The sequence below is a fragment of the Herpailurus yagouaroundi genome, unplaced genomic scaffold (assembly GCF_014898765.1).
Source record: "Herpailurus yagouaroundi ecotype Mexico unplaced genomic scaffold, PumYag 140, whole genome shotgun sequence".
NCBI classification, from domain to species: domain Eukaryota; kingdom Metazoa; phylum Chordata; class Mammalia; order Carnivora; family Felidae; genus Herpailurus; species Herpailurus yagouaroundi.
Window position 1 is genome coordinate 76,088,807 of NW_024412395.1, and position 21,237 is coordinate 76,110,043.

The 21,237-nt window shown below is 37.6% G+C and overlaps 1 non-coding gene across 1 annotated transcript; it reads right to left on the reverse strand.

Moving 5' to 3' along the window:
* Positions 1 to 1,468: 1,468 nt before the first annotated feature.
* On the reverse strand, positions 1,469 to 1,629 carry LOC121031181 (U1 spliceosomal RNA). The gene has a single exon (XR_005790604.1). It is a non-coding gene; the product is annotated as a U1 spliceosomal RNA (small nuclear RNA).
* Positions 1,630 to 21,237: the final 19,608 nt, after the last annotated feature.

Below are 21,237 nucleotides of genomic sequence, written 5' to 3' on the forward strand. Positions count from 1 at the left end.
TCGTCCTCAGCAGATCTCCACTGGGGACTGAACATTTGCATTTCTTTTCTTTTTTTCTTTAATGCTTTTAATGTTTATTTTTGAGAGAGAGAGTGAGACAGAGACAGAGTGCGAGCCGGGAAGGGTCAGAGATAGAGGGAGACACAGAATCTGAAGCAAGCTCCAGGCTCTGAGCTGTCAGCACAGAGCCCGACACGGGGCTCGAACTCATGGACTGAGAGATCATGACCTGAGCTGAAGTCATTCGCTTAACCGACTGAGCCACCCAGGCGTCCCTGAACATTTGCATTTCTAACAAGTTCACAGGTGATGCCAGATGCTATTGGTTTGGGGACCACACTATGAGAATCAGAGCTCTAGAATTAAAGAGGTACAGGATATTAGTGATTGGTTGCATTTTTTTTTTTTTTTTTTTTTATTGCTTAAAAAGGAAGGCCTAAATCAAGTACTGTGGTAAGAGACTGTATTGAAAATATTTAAATCCAGGTAGACCTATCTACCATTTGGTCCCTCAATGCAGTGGTTAACAGCATGAACTCTTGACTCCGACAGACATGACTACACTTTCTAGTAGTATGCCTTTGGGTAAGTTACTTGACCTTTCCATACCCTATTTTCTTCATCTGTAAAACTAGGATAATATAGCACCAACCTAATGGGGTTGTGAGAAGATTAAATGATTGATGCATGTACAACGACTTAGCACAATACCACGACACACACTAAATGTAGCAGCAACATTCATCTCTGCTACTTTTGTACCAGTCCCAATTATCTTTCCACCGATGTTAATAGCCCTTTGAAACCTGAATCTTAGGAACAAAGCCAAGATAATAATCTGCTGAACTGATCCTCTCAATTTACCATGGAAACCACTTCATCCTGTGGCAGGTAATTTACAGGCAAAAGAATAAAAATATATATTGCCTTTACAGAAATGTTTAATCCTGGAATATTCCCTTCTGTGGTTGCTAGAGAGGGAGATAGTTCCAGAGGTTTCCTAGGTAAATTAATTAGTTTGCAACTGTAATGTTATTCAGCATCTTGTATTCATAGGCCTGTGCAAAAAAATGTTGCAAGGGAAACAAAGGGTTTGTGTCCTTAAATTTGTGATGAAAATCTGGAGGTAGCTGCTAGGATGAAATGCAATTTTTTGTTATCTGTAAAATCAATAAAATTTATTATTTGGGAAGAGAATTTTAATTTCAATAAAACAAATAAATGACCAATTTCACTTCTCTTCCATTAGAAGATGTACTTACAGTAGTTGAGGAATGATTGGATTAATCATTTCTCTTAAATCTATCACAAAGGAACATTCTGGGCCATAGCTTCAAGACTAGTTTCTATGCTATAACCTCTTAGGGGGATACAACCCTTTGCCCCCTGCATCTGCCCCTTAATCCAAGAAGTTAAGCTCTTATATGGCACCCCTCAATCTAAGAAGATAAGCTCTCATATGTTTATAGGGGAGAGTGAGAATGCAGACTCCCACTACTGCAAATTATCAGTCGAGTTTCCCACATTTGGGGAAATCACCGGGGTCAGCATATCCGGAGTGCAATGGATAAGCCTCTCTCTGAGAAAACCACCTTCATGATCATGGTATCTTCCCTGCCAGGTAAGTATGGAATTTGTTGTTTTTTAAATGGCTTTTTTTTATTGTGTCTTTTGGATAGTTTCATAGAGCAAGCACCTTTAACTGCTATCTGTAATCCTTTCCTTTTTTCTTGTGAACTGTCCTTTCTTTTGCACATAGCCATATGTGTCAGGGAGGCCAGTCCAGTTCTAGCTCTGTGAAGCAAGGGGCGGGGGCAGTATTTATCCTAGACTGGCATATGACAAGAGCTTATGACAAAATTCTGGCTATGATGAAGTGAGGGGGAAGTCTACTGGGGACATACAGGAAACCCTTCCTCACATACAAGAGGGGTGCCTAGGTGGCTCAGTTGGTTAAGCCTCCAACTCTTGGTTTTGGCTCAGGTCACAATCTTATGGCTATGTGGGTTGGGCCTTGCATGGGGCTCTGCTCCCACAGTGCTGGGCCTGCTTGGGATTCTCTCTCTCCCTCTCTCTTCCCCCATCCCTGTCTCTCTCAAAATAAATAAACTTAAAAAAAAAAGGCACACAAGAAGGAGGTGAGCTCATTTATGTCTGCATCTTGTTTATGTCTGCATCTGATCTGGGATAAGGGGCAGCCATCTTGTAACTAGGAAGGGAGCTATCCTAAAAGATGGCAGGATAGAAGGTGGGAGGGTAAAAATCCTGAGAGCTTGGTGATATCACTGAGCTGCTGAATTCAGTAACCCTAGAGGCACCCTTCCTCTAGGATAGTAAATAAGATAGTAAAATTTTTTAAATAAGATAGTAAATTTTCCCTATTGTTTTACATATTTTAAGTTAGATTTTCTGTTACTTGCCAACAACATTATCCTAGCAGTCATTTATATGAAACCAGTCCTTGACCTGGTACTCAAAGAGACTGGTGTTCTCAGACCCAGTGGTTGGGCATCTTTGCTCCAGTCAGTGCTACAACTGAAGTAAAGTGTGTTGAAATGCACCATAAAGCTTTGAGTGAAGCTCTTCCAGGGGACAACAGTGGACTTCAATGTCAAGAATGTGTCTGTCAAAGATGTTTGTGGCTGCTATGTGGCTGACAGCAAAAATGACCCACCAAAGGAAGCAGCTGGCTTCATGGCTCAGGTGGTTATCCTGGCCAGGCCAAATCAGTGTGAGATATGCACCTGTTGTGGACTGTCACACAGCTCATATTGCATGCAAGTTTGCTGAGCTGAAGGAGAAAATTAATTGTCATTCTGGGAACCAGCTGGAAGATAGCCCCCAAATTCTTGAAATCTGGTGATTCTGCCATCATTGATATGACTCCTGGCAAGCCATGTGTGTTAGAAGCTTTTCTGATAATTCTCTTCTGGGTCATTTTGCTGCTTGTGACATGAGACAAAGGGTTGTTGTGGGCGTCATCCAGAAGGTGGACAAGAAGTCTGCTGAAGCTGGCAAGGTCGTCAAGTCTACCCAGAAGGCTAAATGAACAGTATTTGCCACTCCAGTCTTAATCAGTGGTGGAAGAATGGTCTCAGAACTGTTTGTCTCCATTGAGCATTTAAGCTTACTGGTAAAAGACTGGTTTGATGATACAATGCACTGTAAAACCTTCAGAAGGAAAGGAGAACATTTTGTGGACCATTTGTTTTTGTGTATGTGTGGCAATTTAAAAAATATCAGTACTTTTTAATGGAAACATTTTTTATTTTTATTATTATTTTTAGCTATCTCTACACCCAATGTGAGGCTCAAATGCACAACCCCGAGATCAAGAATGGCACACTCTTCTTACTGAGCCAGCCAGGCACCCCTTTAATGGAAACAACTTGACTAAAAATCTTTTACAGAATTTTGCAATTCATTAAAACAAAGTTTAATAAGAAAAAAATTCTGTTATTCAGCCTGATCTATTTGAAGCCTGCTCAAAGAGACTATGAATGAACATCAGGAATCTTCTAGTAATGGATAAGTTAATTATCTTGATTGTGGTAATGGTGTCATGGGTACTTACATATGCTACAACTTGCCAAATTATACACTTTATTTTTTAATAAAGTTTATTTATTTATTTTGAGAAAGAGAAAGCACACACACACGTGAGGAGGGGAAGGGCAGAGAGAGAGGGAGAGAGAGAGAAGAGAATACCAGTGCAGAACCTGATGTGGGGCTTGAACCCCCAAACAGATCTGCATCACACAAGCGCTCCTTAAATTATGCACTTTACATATGTACAGCATATTGCCTAACAACTATATCTCACAGATAAATTTCTCTGACTACAATGCAATTAAGTTAGAAATTAATAAAAAAGGAAAAATCCATTAAAACACTTTTAAAAATTCATCAAAGAATAAAATGATAGATTTATAAAATTCTTTAGAATTGAACAATGAAAACAGCGTAGAACAAACTTTGAGATGCAGCTAAAGTATTACCAAGTTGTAGATTTGTCTTCAGTGCTTACAAAAAAGTCCAAGGACTTGATATTATAATCTAAGTTAGACAAAACAGAATGAAGAAGTGGAAGAAAATGTAAATAAGAATTGAATGAAATTGAAAATAAATATACGAAAGGAACAATCAGGAAGCAAGAGTTGTTTCCTTAAAATGACTAATTAGACCAACCTCTGGCAAATTTAATCCAGGAGAAAAAGAAGAGAAATAAAAGAACTGAAAAAGTAAACAAGATACTGTAGATACTAAAAACATAAAGGATATTATGATCCACTTTTGGCCAAGACGGAGTAACAGAGACCAGATTTATCATCCTTCCTAAAACAAGCGAAAAAACACACAAAACATAAGAAAAGATAGTTTTCAAGAGACTGGTCATCAGAGAACAAAGAGCAATGGTTCCCAAGAGACAGAAAACAGGAGAAAGGCAAAACAGATGACAAACGACAGAAATGAGAGTCCTGTGATAGCCCCAACTTACCATCCTTAGAGTTTCCAGGCTGGGGTTCAGGGAAGGGAAGTCAAGGTGGAGTCCAGCAGATTCCCCAAGGTGCTGAGGAGTGGATTGTTCAAGAATACGGAGCTGAGAGTCCAGGGAGCTCAAAGAAGCTAGGGTTTGCAGGACAGAGTGTCTGCGTTGAGATAGAGCTTCACAGGAAGAGAACCTAGGACATCTGCACATGCGTGGGAGGAAACCACCTGAGGTCAGAGAAAGGAACACCTGAAGGCATTTAAGGAAAGAATGCCTGGAACTCACAAAGGAGTGGTGTCTACTACCACTAGCCAGTTGGGAAATAATCTCATAAATCACAGGCATTGGGGGGAGTACTCTGAAAGGATTACAAAGGGCAGGAGAAAACTTTTTGGGGATAAGGGATAATGTTCACTATTTTGATTGTGCTGATGGTCTCTGGGATGTTTGCAAATGTTAAAACTTATCAAATTGAAAACAAAAGCTTATCAAATCATATACTTTTATATGTACGGTTTATTGTCTATAACTATATCTCAAAAAGGCTGTTAAAAAACTTTAAAAAATAGGGGCGCCTGGGTGGTGCAGTCGGTTAAGCGTCCGACTTCAGCCAGGTCACGATCTCGCGGTCCGTGAGTTCGAGCCCCGCGTCGGGCTCTGGGCTGATGGCTCAGAGCCTGGAGCCTGTTTCCGATTCTGTGTCTCCCTCTCTCTCTGCCCCTTCTCCGTTCATGCTCTGTCTCTCTCTGTCCCAAAAATAAATAAACGTTGAAAAAAAAATTAAAAAACTTTAAAAAATAGACCCTAGAACACAAAAGTACAGTATGTATAATAGTGCATAAGACATCCTCAATAGATACTTATTAGTTTTCTCATATAAATAGAGCTGAAACTTACATGAGGTAGATGCATTCTCATATAAATAGAGCTGAAACTTACATGAGGTAGATGAATTCCTAGAGAAATGTAAATTACAAAATTGACTCAAGAAAAAAGGAGGAAAACTGAATTATCTATATCCTTTAAAGAAATTAAAACAATTTAAGAACTACCTCAAAAAAAAAAAGCACTGTGCCGCCCAAATTTTTATAGGCATTTTTTAGCAAATAGTAAAGTGGAATAAATAAAAAAACACAATATAACAAGCTAAGAGTAGAGACACATGTTCAATACTCACTATATATATAAAGCACATTCAACTCAACAATTGAGAAAAAAATCCAATCTTAGTGAAAGTATCATAATTACTTCAACAAGTGATAGATAAAGCAGAAAAAAATCAAGAAGGATAATGCTGACTTAGAATAATTTCAATCCTTAGATAACTATTTCCAGAGAATAGAAATAAAACTTCTTAGCTTATTTTATGATGTTAAAATACCTTGATATGAAATCCAGCACAATCTTAATCTTGAACAATAATCACAAACCTATCAATGTATGAAAAGATAAGTTATGAGGTTTTTTTCAGAAATAAAATATTGATTTAACATCATGTTATATGTATAATAATATATTGTTTAGAGATACGTACATATGCTATAATTAATGCCAAAATGTTGAACACATTCCCTGTAAGATCAGGAACAAGGATATCCAGTATCACGACTTTTATTATATTTTTCCATTTTATGAAAAATATATTTACTATCATGACTATTCAATATTGAACCAGAGATCTTAGCCAGTGTGGTAAGATTTAAAAAAAAAAAAAAAAGATATTTGCAACAACATGGTTGGAGCTAGGGAGTATCATGCAAAGCAAAATAAGTCAGTCAGAGAAAGACAGATACCATAGGATTTCACTCACATGTGGAATTTAAGAAATAAAACAAATGAACATAGTGGGGGGATAAAAAGAGGAAAACCAAGAGACTCTTAACTATAGAGAACAAACAGGTGATTACTAGAGAGGAGGTGGGTGGGATGGATTGGCTAAAAAGGTGATGGGGATTAAGGAGGGCACTTGTGTGTATATAAGTGTTGATTCACTCAATTCTACACCTGAAACTAGCATTACACCGTATGTTAATAACTGGAATTTAAATAAAAACTTGGGGGCACCTGGGTGGTTCAGTTAGTTAAGTGTCCAACTTAAGTTTCTGCTCAGGTCACAATCTCGAGGTTCATGGGATGGAGCCCACATTGGGCTCTGCCCTGACAGTGCAGAGACTGCTTGGGATTCTCTGTCTCCCTTTCTTGCTATCTGCTCCTCCCCTGCTTGTGCACGCATGCTCTCTCAAAATAAATAAATAAACATTTAAGAAATAAATAAAGACTTGGAGGAAAACACACACACACACACACACACACACCTGAAAAAGAAGCAAATGGAAAAAAGAAAGAAATGGCACAAGAGTCAAAAAGGAAAAAAACAAAACTCTCATTTGCAGATAATAAAATTTCCTGTATGGAAAAATTTAAAAGATTTCTAGATAAACAATTGGACTTAATTAATTTAATAAGTTTTCTGGATTAAAAAATCAACAAATGAGAGTGTATTGCAATTCTAAATAACAGAAACAAATTAGAAAAAAAATTACTTTTAAAGTACTATTTATAATAGCAACAAGACAAAATGCCTAAATACCTAGGAGTAAGTCTTGACAACAGATATGCAAGTCCTTTATGGGAAAATTAAGAAATTTTATCGAAAGACCTTAAATAACATCTAAATAAAATGGAATGATATATATGATGCTCATGGATTAAAAAATAAAAAACCTCAATATGAAAAGTGAGCACACAAATAGAATGCAAATATATCTAAAAATACTCAACTTTTTAGTAATCTAGGAAATGTAAAATAAAATCACAATGAAATACCATTAAACCTCTACCACATTGACAAACATATGGCTTACTTATATGTCTGCGAGCAATATTGAACTCCAGAATTAGGCTGACACACCCACTCGGGCATGGACCACCACTGGTGGCCTACGTGACAATTAGTTATGTCCTGTGACTTGGAGATATGGGTGCTTCCTGTGGCCAGCTAGCCCTTAAGAGAAAGAAAGGAGGAAGGTGGGGCTCTGATTGCCCAGTTTCTGCTCCTAAAATCATGCTCAGGTCCTTCCTAGGGTAGAGCATGGGGATAGAGAGGAGTTAGGAGGATTATGTTAATTGACCTCCCTTCAACTAGAAGGAAACTCCAGAAGAGGGAATCAATGTTCCTACTAAAGATAGTTATTTTGTAGTTAAGGCAAAACAAGTTACTCCCACAATGGTATAGTTATTTTTACAGGGATGGGTAGCCAGCATGTAGAGTAATTTTACAGCAATGGTAGCTTACTTGAGGTCTTACTTGAGGTTTATCAGCACCATAACCAACCACCACCAAGTTCAATAGAACAAAGGCACCAGACTTTAAAGAAACAGTGTATATTCACTTGCACTTTAGAGAAATGTTCTAAATATATAATTTGGCAGTTACTTTTTAAGTTTTTAAAAAGTTTTTTTTAAACTTTTTTACATAGACATAGACATAAGACATTAGACATAGACATTAGACATAACTAATTTTTAAGTTTAAAAAAAATCTTACTGGGGGAATAATTATCAAAATACATGTGGTATAAAATTCAGAGGGAATAAAGTATGTAAGGTGAAGTCTTTCCTCTGCCTTGGCAATTATTTTTTTAAGAGTTGTTTTTCTAATTACATATCATCAGAAATGTGTTTTGTTTCAATTGCTCTTCCTCTTGATTTGATGAACACAATTTATTTTTGTAGCACAATTAGCAACAAATTTTTGAGCATAATTTGCTTTTAAGGCTTTTGGAATTCAGACTACATAGTAAATTTCTGTTTCTAGTTTCTTTAAGGAGGCTCACCAGCTTATAATTACACCTCAAAAATACACATGAAATAGTCTAACACCTAATGCATTCAATCACATAGTTTCTATACTAAATTGTATTCCAAGTTCTAACTGAGACTATCAGAAATATATCTAATTATCTGCCATTTTACCTCAAAATCCCGGCAGAAACCATCCCTCTTCTCCTTTCAAGCTAATTCTGAGGGAAGAGGGAAGTAAAACATGTGTTTATGGTGGTAGACAGGGTAGTAATGGAACTTCTGGGAGAGTAACAACATTTACTATGGGAACCCCCTGCCAGTTGGGGATTGAGTAATTGGACCACAGTGTCACTGAGAGCACCCCAAGCACTGGAAGACACAGCACTCATGAATCCCACAAGCTGTAATTTTGCTCTGGAGTATATAGTCAGAAGTGGCAATGACTGATACACATATAAGTATCTTTAACTTGTAGAGACCATAGAAGATATTGACAACCAGTTAATCATATACAAATGGTTTATTTCCTACCTCTTAATTTTAATGGACACAACTCGAAAAGGAAGTATTTTTCATAGTCACTTTTTTTACTTTACTTCAAAGAAGTATGAACATTTCTTTTAGACATTTGCTCTTTGAAATAGTGTTGCTTTTCCATTATTTCTTCTATCTGCTTATTATTTGTTTACATGAAGCTATTGACTTACTTATATTCATTTTATATGCTACTTCTTTACTAAGTTCTCTTATAATTTCTATTAATTTTTCCATTCATTTTTTTTGTCTACCAGATATATAATCAAGTTATCTATAAAGAGAGGTAGATTTTTTGTCTTCTTTCTAACTCTTGTATGATTAAATCCTTTCTCTTGTCTAACTGTATCGGCTAATACCTGTTTCCAATGATAAGTAGTAATGGATGTGATGGTCATCTATGTCTTCGTTCTACTTTCAGTAATGTTTTCCCATTAAGTAAGAAGCTGGCTTATGGGCTAAAGTATCCCTCAATTCCTATTTAAATAAATATCTTTAACATGAATGAATGTTAAATTTTATTAAATGCCTTTTTAGGCATTTATGAAGGCAATGAGCTGATTTTTCTCCCTAGCTGTATTAACATGACGAGTCATATTAACTGATGACCTACTATGGAAAAACTCCTATATCCTTGGAAATAGACTTCATAAACATACATTATTTTTATATTTTAAATATAATTAAATACATTATTATATTTTAAATATGTTGTTGGTTCTCTTTGTGAACATTTAAGATTTTTTTTTATCTTTCACAAGTGGGATTGGTTTTCTTTCTTTTCCCGTGCTCTGGATTGGATTAAATAGCATTGGGATGATCTTATCTTCTATGGTTTGACAGAATTCAAACCATCTTTTTTTTTTTTTTAATCAGATTCTTCAGCTCTACCCTAGTTCCACAGCATGTGGGACCCAGAAAAAAAAATTTCAAGCCCTCCTCTCCTATACCTGCTGCCAGTGATACTCACCCATGGATTTTGCACTTTGGAACCATCATAGGATATGGGGATGCTAAATCTTCTAAGAAAGGAGTATAATATTAATACCAAACCTGACAAAGATCACACACACAAAAAATTATAGAACAATCTGACTTATTCTGTGAATATACTAAAAAAAACACCATGTTGCACACTTTAAATAGATGAATTTTATGTTATGTGAGTTATATCTCAATAAAGCTTTATTTGTTTGTTTGTTTGTTTGTTTTTAAGAAAAAAGATTACTATAGCATGATTCCTAGATATCTGACTTAGGGGACTGAGTGGTTAGTGGTGCCAGATACTAATACTAGGAGTAGAGAAAGACAAGTAGGCTTGGAAGGAAAGCTACTGAATTCAGCTTCAGACAGGCTGTAAACTGTAAATGAAGCTATAGAAAGGGATAGAGATGGAGACAAGCCCATAAAATTGTAGAATCAAGGACATATTCACTCTCTTGCATATAATCCTGAAATTCTATATGAAAATAAATTGAGTTTCCAAGTTGTTTAAAACTAGCTGAAATTCCCCTTTGCTTTCCATTCTATTGTTAAAAAGATACATGGTTTATCACAAGCCATATTTGATGGAATGTTAATTTGAACTCAGTATAATAGTCATTACCAGATACTAAGAGAATGACAAAGTTTAACTATTTCTAACCTTTACCTGGAAATTAATATTAAAAGAGTCACCTTCTGACATCAGTGAGAGAAAAAAAACATCTCTATGAATGGCTTCCCTCTGAAGGCTTATGAAGGTTTGGCCTATTTGTAGAAGAATGGTTGTGATTGAATAAGGTGTACATTAATTAAGATGAAGGGTTTAAAATTAAGTCAGTTTAAAATTTCAACTCACAATGAGTCTGGCAAACAATGGAGTATAACTTGTTTCATGGAGATGAAGGTTTTGTTGTTTTTGTTGGCTAAGACTTTAAATTGACTTCTCACAAGGAGGCTGCAAACAGATTCTCTAGCAAATTGGCATCCTGGGGAGAGCCAGGTACTTGGTATGTTTCCAATTAGGAGAAGTTAAAGGTTATATAAGCCCAGCTGCCAAATTGACTGCCTAACCTTAACAGCCAGACAGATTTACCTTTGTTTCCTTCCTTCTCCTTATTTGAAACCTGGTCTGGAAATAAAACTCAAAATGCAAACACAAAGTTCTGTGATAGATCAGGTCTGAGAACTAGAAGGGAGCTTGTTATAGTTTAACAGAGGCTGTGGCTCATCCGAGGCTTTATATCTAAGCACTCATACTCACAGGTAGTCCCGCATTTGGCTTTGGTGTGAACTAATCCAGAGAGAGGGCAAAACCACGTAGTATGCTATACTGTGTCCACAGAACTTTTGTCCGTTATGCTTATTTACATTTCTGAAAGCAGGATTATTTCAGTCTGGAGTTACAGACCCTATTGCCTGTATAAAATCTAATCAGGACCACTGCCATAGATACTGACCAATTTTAGAAATGATGTTATTCCTGGGGGGAAAAAAGCCTATAATCATCTATTTAATAAGAGTTATTTCTGGGGCACTTGGGTGGGTCAGTCGGTTAAGCGTCCCACCAGCCCAGGTCGTGATCACATGGTACGTGGGTTTGAGCCGCGCGTCAGGCTCTGTGCTGATAGCTCAGAGCCTGGAGCCTGCTTCAGATTCTGTGTCTCACTCTCTCCCGCCCCTCCCCCACTCAGGCTCACTCTCTCTCTCTCTCTCTCTCTCTCTCTCAAACACAAATAAACATTAAGAAAAAAAAGAGTTATTTCAGCATTTGGGTTCAGAAAATATTCCTAATTCAATTTTCACCTATCTTTACCAGCCTGTTGATCATACTACAGCTATTCATAAATCACAATAGATCCAAATTGTATCCTTTTTAAACAGGAGCTATTTTTTCCAAAAATGATCCTGGTTATTTCTAGGAGTCCCCAAACAAGTTTATTCCCCATATTTATGAACCAATATTTCAGCTTTCATCACTATATGGCACTCTCCATTCATTCATTCACTCATTCATTTGGTTAATCTGTACTGAGTGCTTACTGTGTGAGGGGATAGTGCAGAGTCTTACAGACATCTCCATCCTGGCCCTCTTGGGCATCCAAAGTATTTTTCCTGGAAAGCTCCAGTTATCATTTGTCAACATTCATTGCTGGCAAGCAGCTGGATGAAATTTTTATCGCTGTCTCTGCTGAGGAAGTCCACTGTGTAACACTTGAATCAGAATATACCAAGAATGCTGTCTCTCAGTGTTCCCAAAGCCTCCAATCTCATATGTCAGAACAATGCTGGATTCCATGGGGAGATGGAGAAAATGGCCCTTCTCAATTCTGTGATACTCTTTGACACCTGGACTCTAAATCAGAGCTGCTTCTTGAAAAAAAATTTCCATAACTCTTGGGGCTCAAAACCAGTCCTAGAGGCTGGAGGTCATGTTTTCATCTTCATGGTCTTCATCATCCCTCTTGTCCACCCCAAACCTAGTTATTGAACTGACACACACCCACGCATGTCAAATGACAGCAAATACTTCCTAGGTGTTGGTGGTTGTGTTTATATTAGAAGTGCCTGGATCCCAGCTGAAATGGCTTGTTACATTATGTAGCATAATTCAAATGCTTGGCCAGCAATCTAGCAACCACTTAAAGATTTTGCCCAGAGCTACAGCAAAAAAAGAACATGGCAGTTTAGTGAGCTTAGTCCATTCTTCAGCATGCCCAAAGTGCAGGAGGATATGGCCAGATGCTGGTATGGATTGCTTTAATTATTTGGAGGTATATATGAATACTAGGGACCTACTAGTCTAAAGCTGGGTGTCTAGAGCTAGATGTGTCACTAGGTTGAGAATGGCAACCAATTCTTGTGGGAATTGATAAAAGTTTGGTAGTGTTACCGCTAGAAGATCCCAAGCAAAGTGGGAAATGTGGTCAGAAAAAGAATTCAGTCCTGAAATATCGAGAAATCATGTTGTCAGGGAGAATGCATGCATGGCAACCTATAAGGACAACAAAAGCAAAATAAATAAAACCAACCAACCAAAAAACAGACACCAGTCAGAACTGTTACTGAGGGATTTGCTCTGGGAACCTAAGAATAAATCAAATAAAATTCAATCCACACCAAGTCTGACCTGTTTCGTGGGCCAGTATCCACTGTCACCTTGCATGTTTTATGAATGGTCTTATTCACAAGTTTCTAAACTGAAAAAGAATCCAACACAGGGCTATGATGTAGCATGTATAACACCTGACACCAGATATTATTTATTACTCGAGTGTGGATCAGGTAGCTCAGATTTGGAATTTCTAGTATTTTTCAGTGTTGTTCCTTCCACCATTTAATTACCACAGAGGGAAATATTTAAAATTATTAAAGTTTTCTACAACTCAAGAACAGGTAAATTTTCAGCCTAGGACTTGAGAAAGCAGCAATCAATTATTGTTTTTACTTTGGGGCACCTGGGTGGCTCAGTCAGTTGAGCATCCAGCTTTGGTCAGGTCATAATCTCATGGTTCGTGGGTTTGAGCCCTACATTGGGCTCTCTGCTGTCTCTCAAAAATGAATCAATGTTTAAAAAAAACTTCCACTTACCAGAGGTAGGTAATTTCCACTTACCAGAGGTAGGCATTGATAAATTTGCCCTGTATCCTTCTTGTCTTTCCCCTATGCATGTACCTCTTCTTTCTAGACTATGGAATCATACTACATAAACTGTTCCACAGTTTGTCTTTCATCACTAAATAATTTAAATTGGATATCTCTGCATGTCAGTAAATAAAGGGCTGTATCCATTTTTAAAGGATAAAAATATATCATATTCCACTATTTTGATGTAACATTATTTATCCAATCCCCATTGATGGACATTTGGATTATTTCCAATCTTTGATTATTACAAATAGTGCTACAGTTAACATCCTTATACATTCTATGTACTTATACAAGCTTTTTTTTTTTTTTAATTTTTTTAACGTTTATTTATGTTTGAGACAGAGAGAGAGACAGAGCATGAACGGGGGAGGGTCAGAGAGAGGGAGACACAGAATCTGAAACAGGCTCCAGGCTCTGAGCTGTCAGCACAGAGCCCGACGCAGGGCTCGAACTCACGGACCGCGAGATCATGACCTGAGCCGAAGTCGGCCGCTTAACCGACTGAGCCACCCAGGCACCCCTATACAAGCTTTTTAGGAGATAAATTCCTAGAAATGGAATTGCTTGGTCAGATGGTATATGCATTTACATTTTTGATAAATATCTCCCAAATTACCTCTAAAATGTTTACATCAATTTACACTCCCACCAATGATGACTAAGAGTGCCTGTTTCCCTGCCTGCTCTCCAAACTGTGTATTCAGGCATTGCCTGGTGAAACTAGAGAATGTGTCTCTTGCTTCCAAGATACATGGTGATAAAGGCCTTTCCTTGTGCTCTTATTTTATTTTCTCTTTACTTTTCATAACTGAGGTTTAGTCCTAAGATAGGAAAAAAAGAATATGCCTATTTGGTTTCCAGGATGTTCCTCAAAGATCCATGAATTCTCCAAGTTGTGAACACCTAGCTTATAAGCATTTACATCTTACAGATAAACCACTCATCTGGATACAAAAGGCAACCACCCTGAGGCAGGAAGATGCTCCCTTTCAGATTCTAGAGATGGAAAAACACATTCTGCATGTCTCCTTACAAACTTCTCATTTATGCAGGCATGCAAGAATCTATGCATTAGTTCCTATTTGTATGCACGCATTCACCCAATATTTACTCTAAGTCTGCTCTGCTCTGGGTACTGTGCTAATGACTGTAGCTATGGGAATGAAATACAGTCTGTGCCTTGGAGAAGACCACAATCTATCTTAATGACAAGACAAAAGTAAACTATCAGTTGTAATTGAGAGGGGAAGTACTGCTTTCATGTTAGTGCAGGGCGCAGCAGGAGCGATGAGTGGGGTGAGTACACAACTGAAGGTGAGGGCTGTGGAGAAGACAAGGAATATCGTTCTGGGAGGGCCCAGGCAACTATCACATCTAACCGGGTCAGGGAGGAAGTGAGGGAGAGGCTGGGGACTGGGCACCCTGATGGGTAATCTTTGACTAGCAGTTTCATTAACAGCAGAAAGTTAACATTTTGTAAATATGGTTTTGCTCTACTCTTAGTTTTTTTAATGAATATTCTTGAATGAAAAAAAAATTTCCACCTTGTCATTGCTGAACAGAGGGAAGCTGGAAAAGATAAGGAGATTATGATCTCATCTATCAAAACGTGCAAGCGACTCAGTGCCTCTATCCCTGTGGGTTGGCAGCTGCACTGTTTCACCTTGTTGACCTACATGAACCCTGTGGAGATGGGGGGGTATAGGAAGCCAGGAGGGTGAGAGTCAGTCAGCTCTAGAATGAACAGTAATCCCATTTTATGGTATTTATCCTAATTAGGTATGACCTTTATCATAGGTCAGAGGTGTGGACAAATACAGTTATTGATAATTTACAAGAACCAAACTTGGAAACAACCTAAATGTCCACACACAGGAGATACATGATGGTAAGTCCATGAAATGGAATGAGACAGGGCCATTACTGTATTAAATCATAATGTATCATCTTGCATTAAAATCTTAGTTCCAAAAACTATCTGGTAAGGTGGGAAAATATTTATAATAATGTATTAAGTCAAAAAAGGAACATACAAAATAGAGTAACATACAAAATACAGAGTAAACCCACCTTCATAGTGACAATGAATTTTATATATTGTATATGTTTTTCTCTTTGTGCACACACACACACACACACACACATACAGTTGCATTTACATAATACACACAGCTTTGTGTTTATCTTTTCTATCAGTCAGGGTAAGCTAATTTATGTTTCATTAACAACATGAAAATCTCCAGAGCTTACAATAACAAAGTTTATTTCTTCTGATGCTGCCTGTCCATCCCAGGTCACCAAGAAACCCATAAAGATGACAGAGGCTCCATCTTGAGACAAGCTTCTATGATTGCAAAAGCATGAGTGGACTTTTAAAACTTCTGCCCAGAAGTGACTCACATCATTTCTATTCCTGTTTCATTGGCTGAAGGAATATGGCCTCATTGGACTTCAACTAGACAGGGAAGGGCACCAAGTATTTTTGAATAATATTATAGCATACCACATCCATATATCTAAGCATTGAGAGGATGGGGTAGGGATGGGAAAGAAATTCACTTAAATAAATGGTTATCACAGTGTGATGAGAATATAATTTAAAATAGTCTCCATATGCTTTTCAGTATTTCCTAATTTTGTAAACGAACACATATTACTTCTACTTTTTGTTTTCTTTATTTACCTAGGTATACATTACCATATTTTGTAAATAATTGAAACACTATGGAAGTATAGAGTCAGTGAAACTCCACCATCATATCACCTCACTCTAATCCCCAGCCCTTCCAGATGTAATTATTCCCAGAAGTAATCACTGTTTATGGTTTGGTGTATATGCTCCAGACTGTCTTTGTATATGCATTCACAAACATGAATATAAATACACATGATTTGATTTTATGAGAGAAAAAAATTAAAACAGCATGTAAACTGAGCAATATGCATACTATTGTAATAAACCACTTTCTTAAAGAAAATGCATAATTCAACCATACCAGTTCAGGGTCCTTAATAGCTCCATCCCAACTCATGAATTCATCTCTAGGCAATCCATGCTCTGCACTTCTCTGTATTTCTTACCTTCTGGTGGTTTTTTCAGTTGCCTCTGTCTTCCACTGCTGACTTCACTTTGGAACTTCTGTGCTTTCCACATTTTACTTCCTTACTTCCTAACCCTGACTAAGGGCACAGTTCTCATTGTGCCTATTTTCTTGTGATCCTACTGCTGCTAACCAGCACTGCCTGCTCACAGCCCAGGCTCCAGCATCACCAGCCCAGCTGCTCCCCTACTGGGAGAAGTATGTGGGGGGATGTGGGACTTAATTGCTAAGATCATGAATCTCAGCGAGCTATGCTCAAGAAAATGTGGAATAATGACTCTCATGGTGGGGTGTTGGAGTTTGGTGGTTGGGAAAAGCCACCATCATGATTTTAATTTGGAAAATAATATGGAAACCTATTGTTTTTACACTAGAAACTTTAAAGCTTGCAGTTGAGAGTACTATAGTAATGTCAACAATAAGGAACAATAGTCAACAATAGTCAACAACGGGGAAAATTGGGTATATGGTATATAGGAACACTCTGTAACTCTTGGAATTTCCTGTCAATTTAGATTTAAATTAAATTCTGTGAATTTAAAACTATTCTAAAACTAAAAGTTTTTTAAAACAAAAAACTAAAGCTTACAAAATCTTATTGACTGGTGGAGAGACTCAGAAGTCACAGAGACTCCCAATCAGGGATAGTCTCTGAAATTCTGCAGGAAATCCAGATGTATAACCTCAACGCAAATATTACATAGACTAAAAATTCAGAAATAATCAGAAAAGTAATCTATCCTGAAATACACCCCCAAAGACAGAAATTCCAGTTGTGAATTAGCAAAGGAGTGGAATTTAGATTTAGATGATAGGTTTTATAATTTATTATTTATATCCACTTGCTTCCAAAAGATGTATAAAAACTGCTTGTAACGAAACCTCATATCAGCGGAACAGTTAGAAATATCGGAGAAAGGCAGAACAGCATTTTTCAAAGTGTGTTTTATAGAATGGGAATAGGTATCACGTGAAAAATAAAGTTCATGTTCAAATAAGCTTGAGACATGTTTTAACAAAATGAAACAATAGTTCCTCTTTTCAGAACTTTGCAGAGCCTTTTATGCTAACGAACATGGTGAATGAACAAAAGGAGTAAGGTATATGCAAGGCTCCCTGATTAGAGCATGCTTTCTGTGATGATGAAAATGTTCTATAATCTGCTAGCCACATTTGACTGTTGAGTACTTAAAAGGTAGCTAGTACAGCTGAGGAACTGAATTTTTTATTTTATTTAATGTAAATTTAAGTAAGCACAAGTGTCTACTAGCTACCATATTGGCTAGCACAGAGTTAGAGCATCCCAAAGTCAACCTTCCAAATAATGCACTCTGGGAAGCATATATAAAGAGCAACCATTTTCAAACTTCTTTTGGTCTCAGGATCTCTTGACACTCTTTTTTTTTTTTTTTTTAAGATTTGATTTTAAGTAATCTCTACACTCAACGTGGAGCTCGAATTTACAACCCCGAGATCAAGAATCACAGTCCCCACTGACTGAGCCAACCAGGTGCTCCAGGATGTCTTTTAACACTCTTAAAAATCAATGAGGACCCCAAGGAGCTTTTGTTCATGGAAATTATTATTTTTTTTAAATTTTTTTTTCAACGTTTATTTATTTTTGGGACAGAGAGAGACAGAGCATGAACGGGGGAGGGGCAGAGAGAGAGGGAGACACAGAATCGGAAACAGGCTCCAGGCTCTGAGCCATCAGCCCAGAGCCCGACGCGGGGCTCGAACTCACGGACCGCGAGATCGTGACCTGGCTGAAGTCGGACGCTTAACCGACTGCGCTACCCAGGCGCCCCGGTTGTTCATGGAAATTAACACTGAAAGATTTAAAAAATATATATGCACTAATTCACTGAAAAATAGCATCAGTTGTTTTCCTTGAAGTGACATTCATCTTCAAGAAAATCACTGCCAAATACCCAAGTCTGAGTAATCACAGTCATCTCATCAGCTGTATATTTGAGTAAAAATGGTTTTCCATGAAAAAGTCGCTGATTCAGCTAGCAGCTCAATGCAACAGTGCTCTGACCATACTTGAACATGCAGCACAAGTGCTCTCAGCCTATTTTCATACCTTTAAGGACTGAAGTTCAATAAAATTGATAACTTTTACTTCATCATTTTTTTTTTTTAGTGCCAGTATATGTATAGCGACAGCCAGTATAGTTCCAGCACACTGACATTGGTGCTAAGACAATGGCAGTTTTACCTGCTATAAAACTTGTTTTGCACCATTAGTGAAATAGGCAGGTAATCTTAGAATTATTATGAAAAACTTTTTAACTCATGAAGTCCTTCAAAGGGTCACTGGGATGTCAAGGGTCTGCAAACCATGTTTTGAGAAAAGCTGGTATAGAAAAAGAATAAGGTGGGGAAGGATGGGCAGGAGAGGATATAATCCAGGAAACTGGGTCTTTCGTTGAGATTGATGATGATATGGAAATGTTGCAGTTCAGAGCAAACAGTCAAGAAAGGATTCTTGAGATACCTTAGATGCAAAAAAAGCGGTTTTATTAAATGATGGGGACAGGACCCGTGGGCAGAAAGAGTTGCACTGAGGTTGTGATGGGTGACTGATAATATACTTTAAGTTGGGAGGGGGCTAGGCCTAGTGTAAGTCTCTAGGAATTTGGAAGCAAGGTTTCCAGGACCTTGAGGGGCTAGCTGTTGTTAGGAAAAGGTCATGTATTACTGTTTAGTAAACTTTAATCATGAGACCTTTCAGATGTATATCAGGGGGCCCTATGCTTGGAGGCTGATTATTAACATATATCTTCGGAGTTAGAAATAAGGGAAGTTTCTAAAGGAATTTTTATATGTTAAAAGAGACTTAAAGATTCAGGAGGTCAGGATCATGTTAAGCTAAGATTGCCTTTTGCCCTTAGCCAAGTATTAACATGGAGGCAGTTGAGTTCCTAGAGTTCCTCTGCCTGTCTCAAGGACTTGTCAGTGGGATGTACGTTGTAAGGAAGTTTAATTTAATTTTTTCTTTTGTCTTTGTTCTCCACATCAATGAGAAAATTGGTGAGTGTCCAAACTGTTTATTATGCACGCTTAGGTTAGAGGGACACGGAGACGTCCAAATAGAATCCATCTTTGGAAGCAGGTAGTTGTAGCAAATAAAAGGAGGTACCAATCATTATATCCCCACAACTGGATTGTCATTAGCTATTCATTTAAGAATAACTAAATAGTATAAATTAGTCAACATAGGGTTCCTAGAGCTAATTCTTCACAGATGACATAAACTGGACAATGAAACAAGTTAGAACACTATTTCCTTAGTGTTGGTCTGCAAAGCAGGGTACTTTAATTTTGTACAGCCCAGAGCTCATTTCAAAATATGACCAAATTCTTTTCACATTCATTCCCGAGTTTCCACTTCTTTACTTCCTCTTTGTCTTATAACTCAGAACAGGATTTATTTTTCCTTCCCACATTAGTAGACTTCCCTTCCATCAGGAATGTCTCTTTGTCTCCACACCACACATGGTTTCTCCCTTCCCTTTCAATGAGAACTTTGGGGCTTACATTTTGAATTATTTCTCCTACTTTTACATCCACCCTCTCCCCTCTCACTTTTGTCCAACAGGCAGACCATAACATGTGATGGGAAATGGGGGACAGAGGTAATTTATTCAGAGGCTGATTTTGCATGCTTCTGACTCTTCCTTCTTTGCACAGCAAAGTTCTCTTGTTACTTAGTAATTCACAGCATTGTTACTTTCAATTAAAAAAAAAAAGCTCCCCTTGGAGAGTTATTGATGATAGGAACTTAATTTAACAATAAAAGAAATAATTTGTGTTCTTACAACAATTTTCCTGAAAGAATTCCAAAGAGCTCTGGAAATACTACCTAGTTCTAATTCCCACAGAAAACACTCTTGTTTTCTGTTTTTAGGTGGAAGGGGAGTTTCCAATACCTTGCTCCCAGTAAGAAGATGGAGTGTAATTCCCAAGGCGGGAGGGCGAAGAAAACCTCTCCCATCCCCCACCACAGGCCTTGCAGCTTCCAGGGGAGTAAACCCCTTTGCACTGGGTGGCTGGTGTAAGGCACCTTCCGATTCCTAACTGCTCCTTCAGGCCTTCTGTTATGCAGCTGACCCATGGATCTTGAAGGGTTAACAGCCTGGGTTGCTGTTTAAAAAAAAGAGAAAGAAAAGACAAAGAAAATGTGCAATTCTGTTAATTTTTTCAAAGTGGGGACTGGAGAGTGTTCAAGAATAAAAAATATTTGCTGAAACAAGATACTAGTGCCTGCTTTAAATCATCAAAAATTAGATCTTTAAAAACTACGCAAATATGCAATAAACAACATAGGACTCAATTTTATACAATGGCAATAAAAGCTGATCCTACAAACAGAATTATCTAGATTAAAAAAATTAATAGATAAAAAGTGTTGAGATTAAGAATCTGGAAAATAGTTCTCACAGTCTTATGTTGTTTCCTAGATTAAGTCAATGGCAACTTAAAAGACTTATCCCAAGAGGAAAAGTAACTATGAAAGGATAGAAAAGACCAAATGTGGAAATGGAGCTCATTGACTGAGAACACTGAATTTTCTTCAAGGTTCCTACTGAAATTGTCCCAGGAATTGGCTCCACAGAAGGCCATTGGCTGTGTCATAAACATGCCATAAAGACGCACAAATGAATTGTGTCT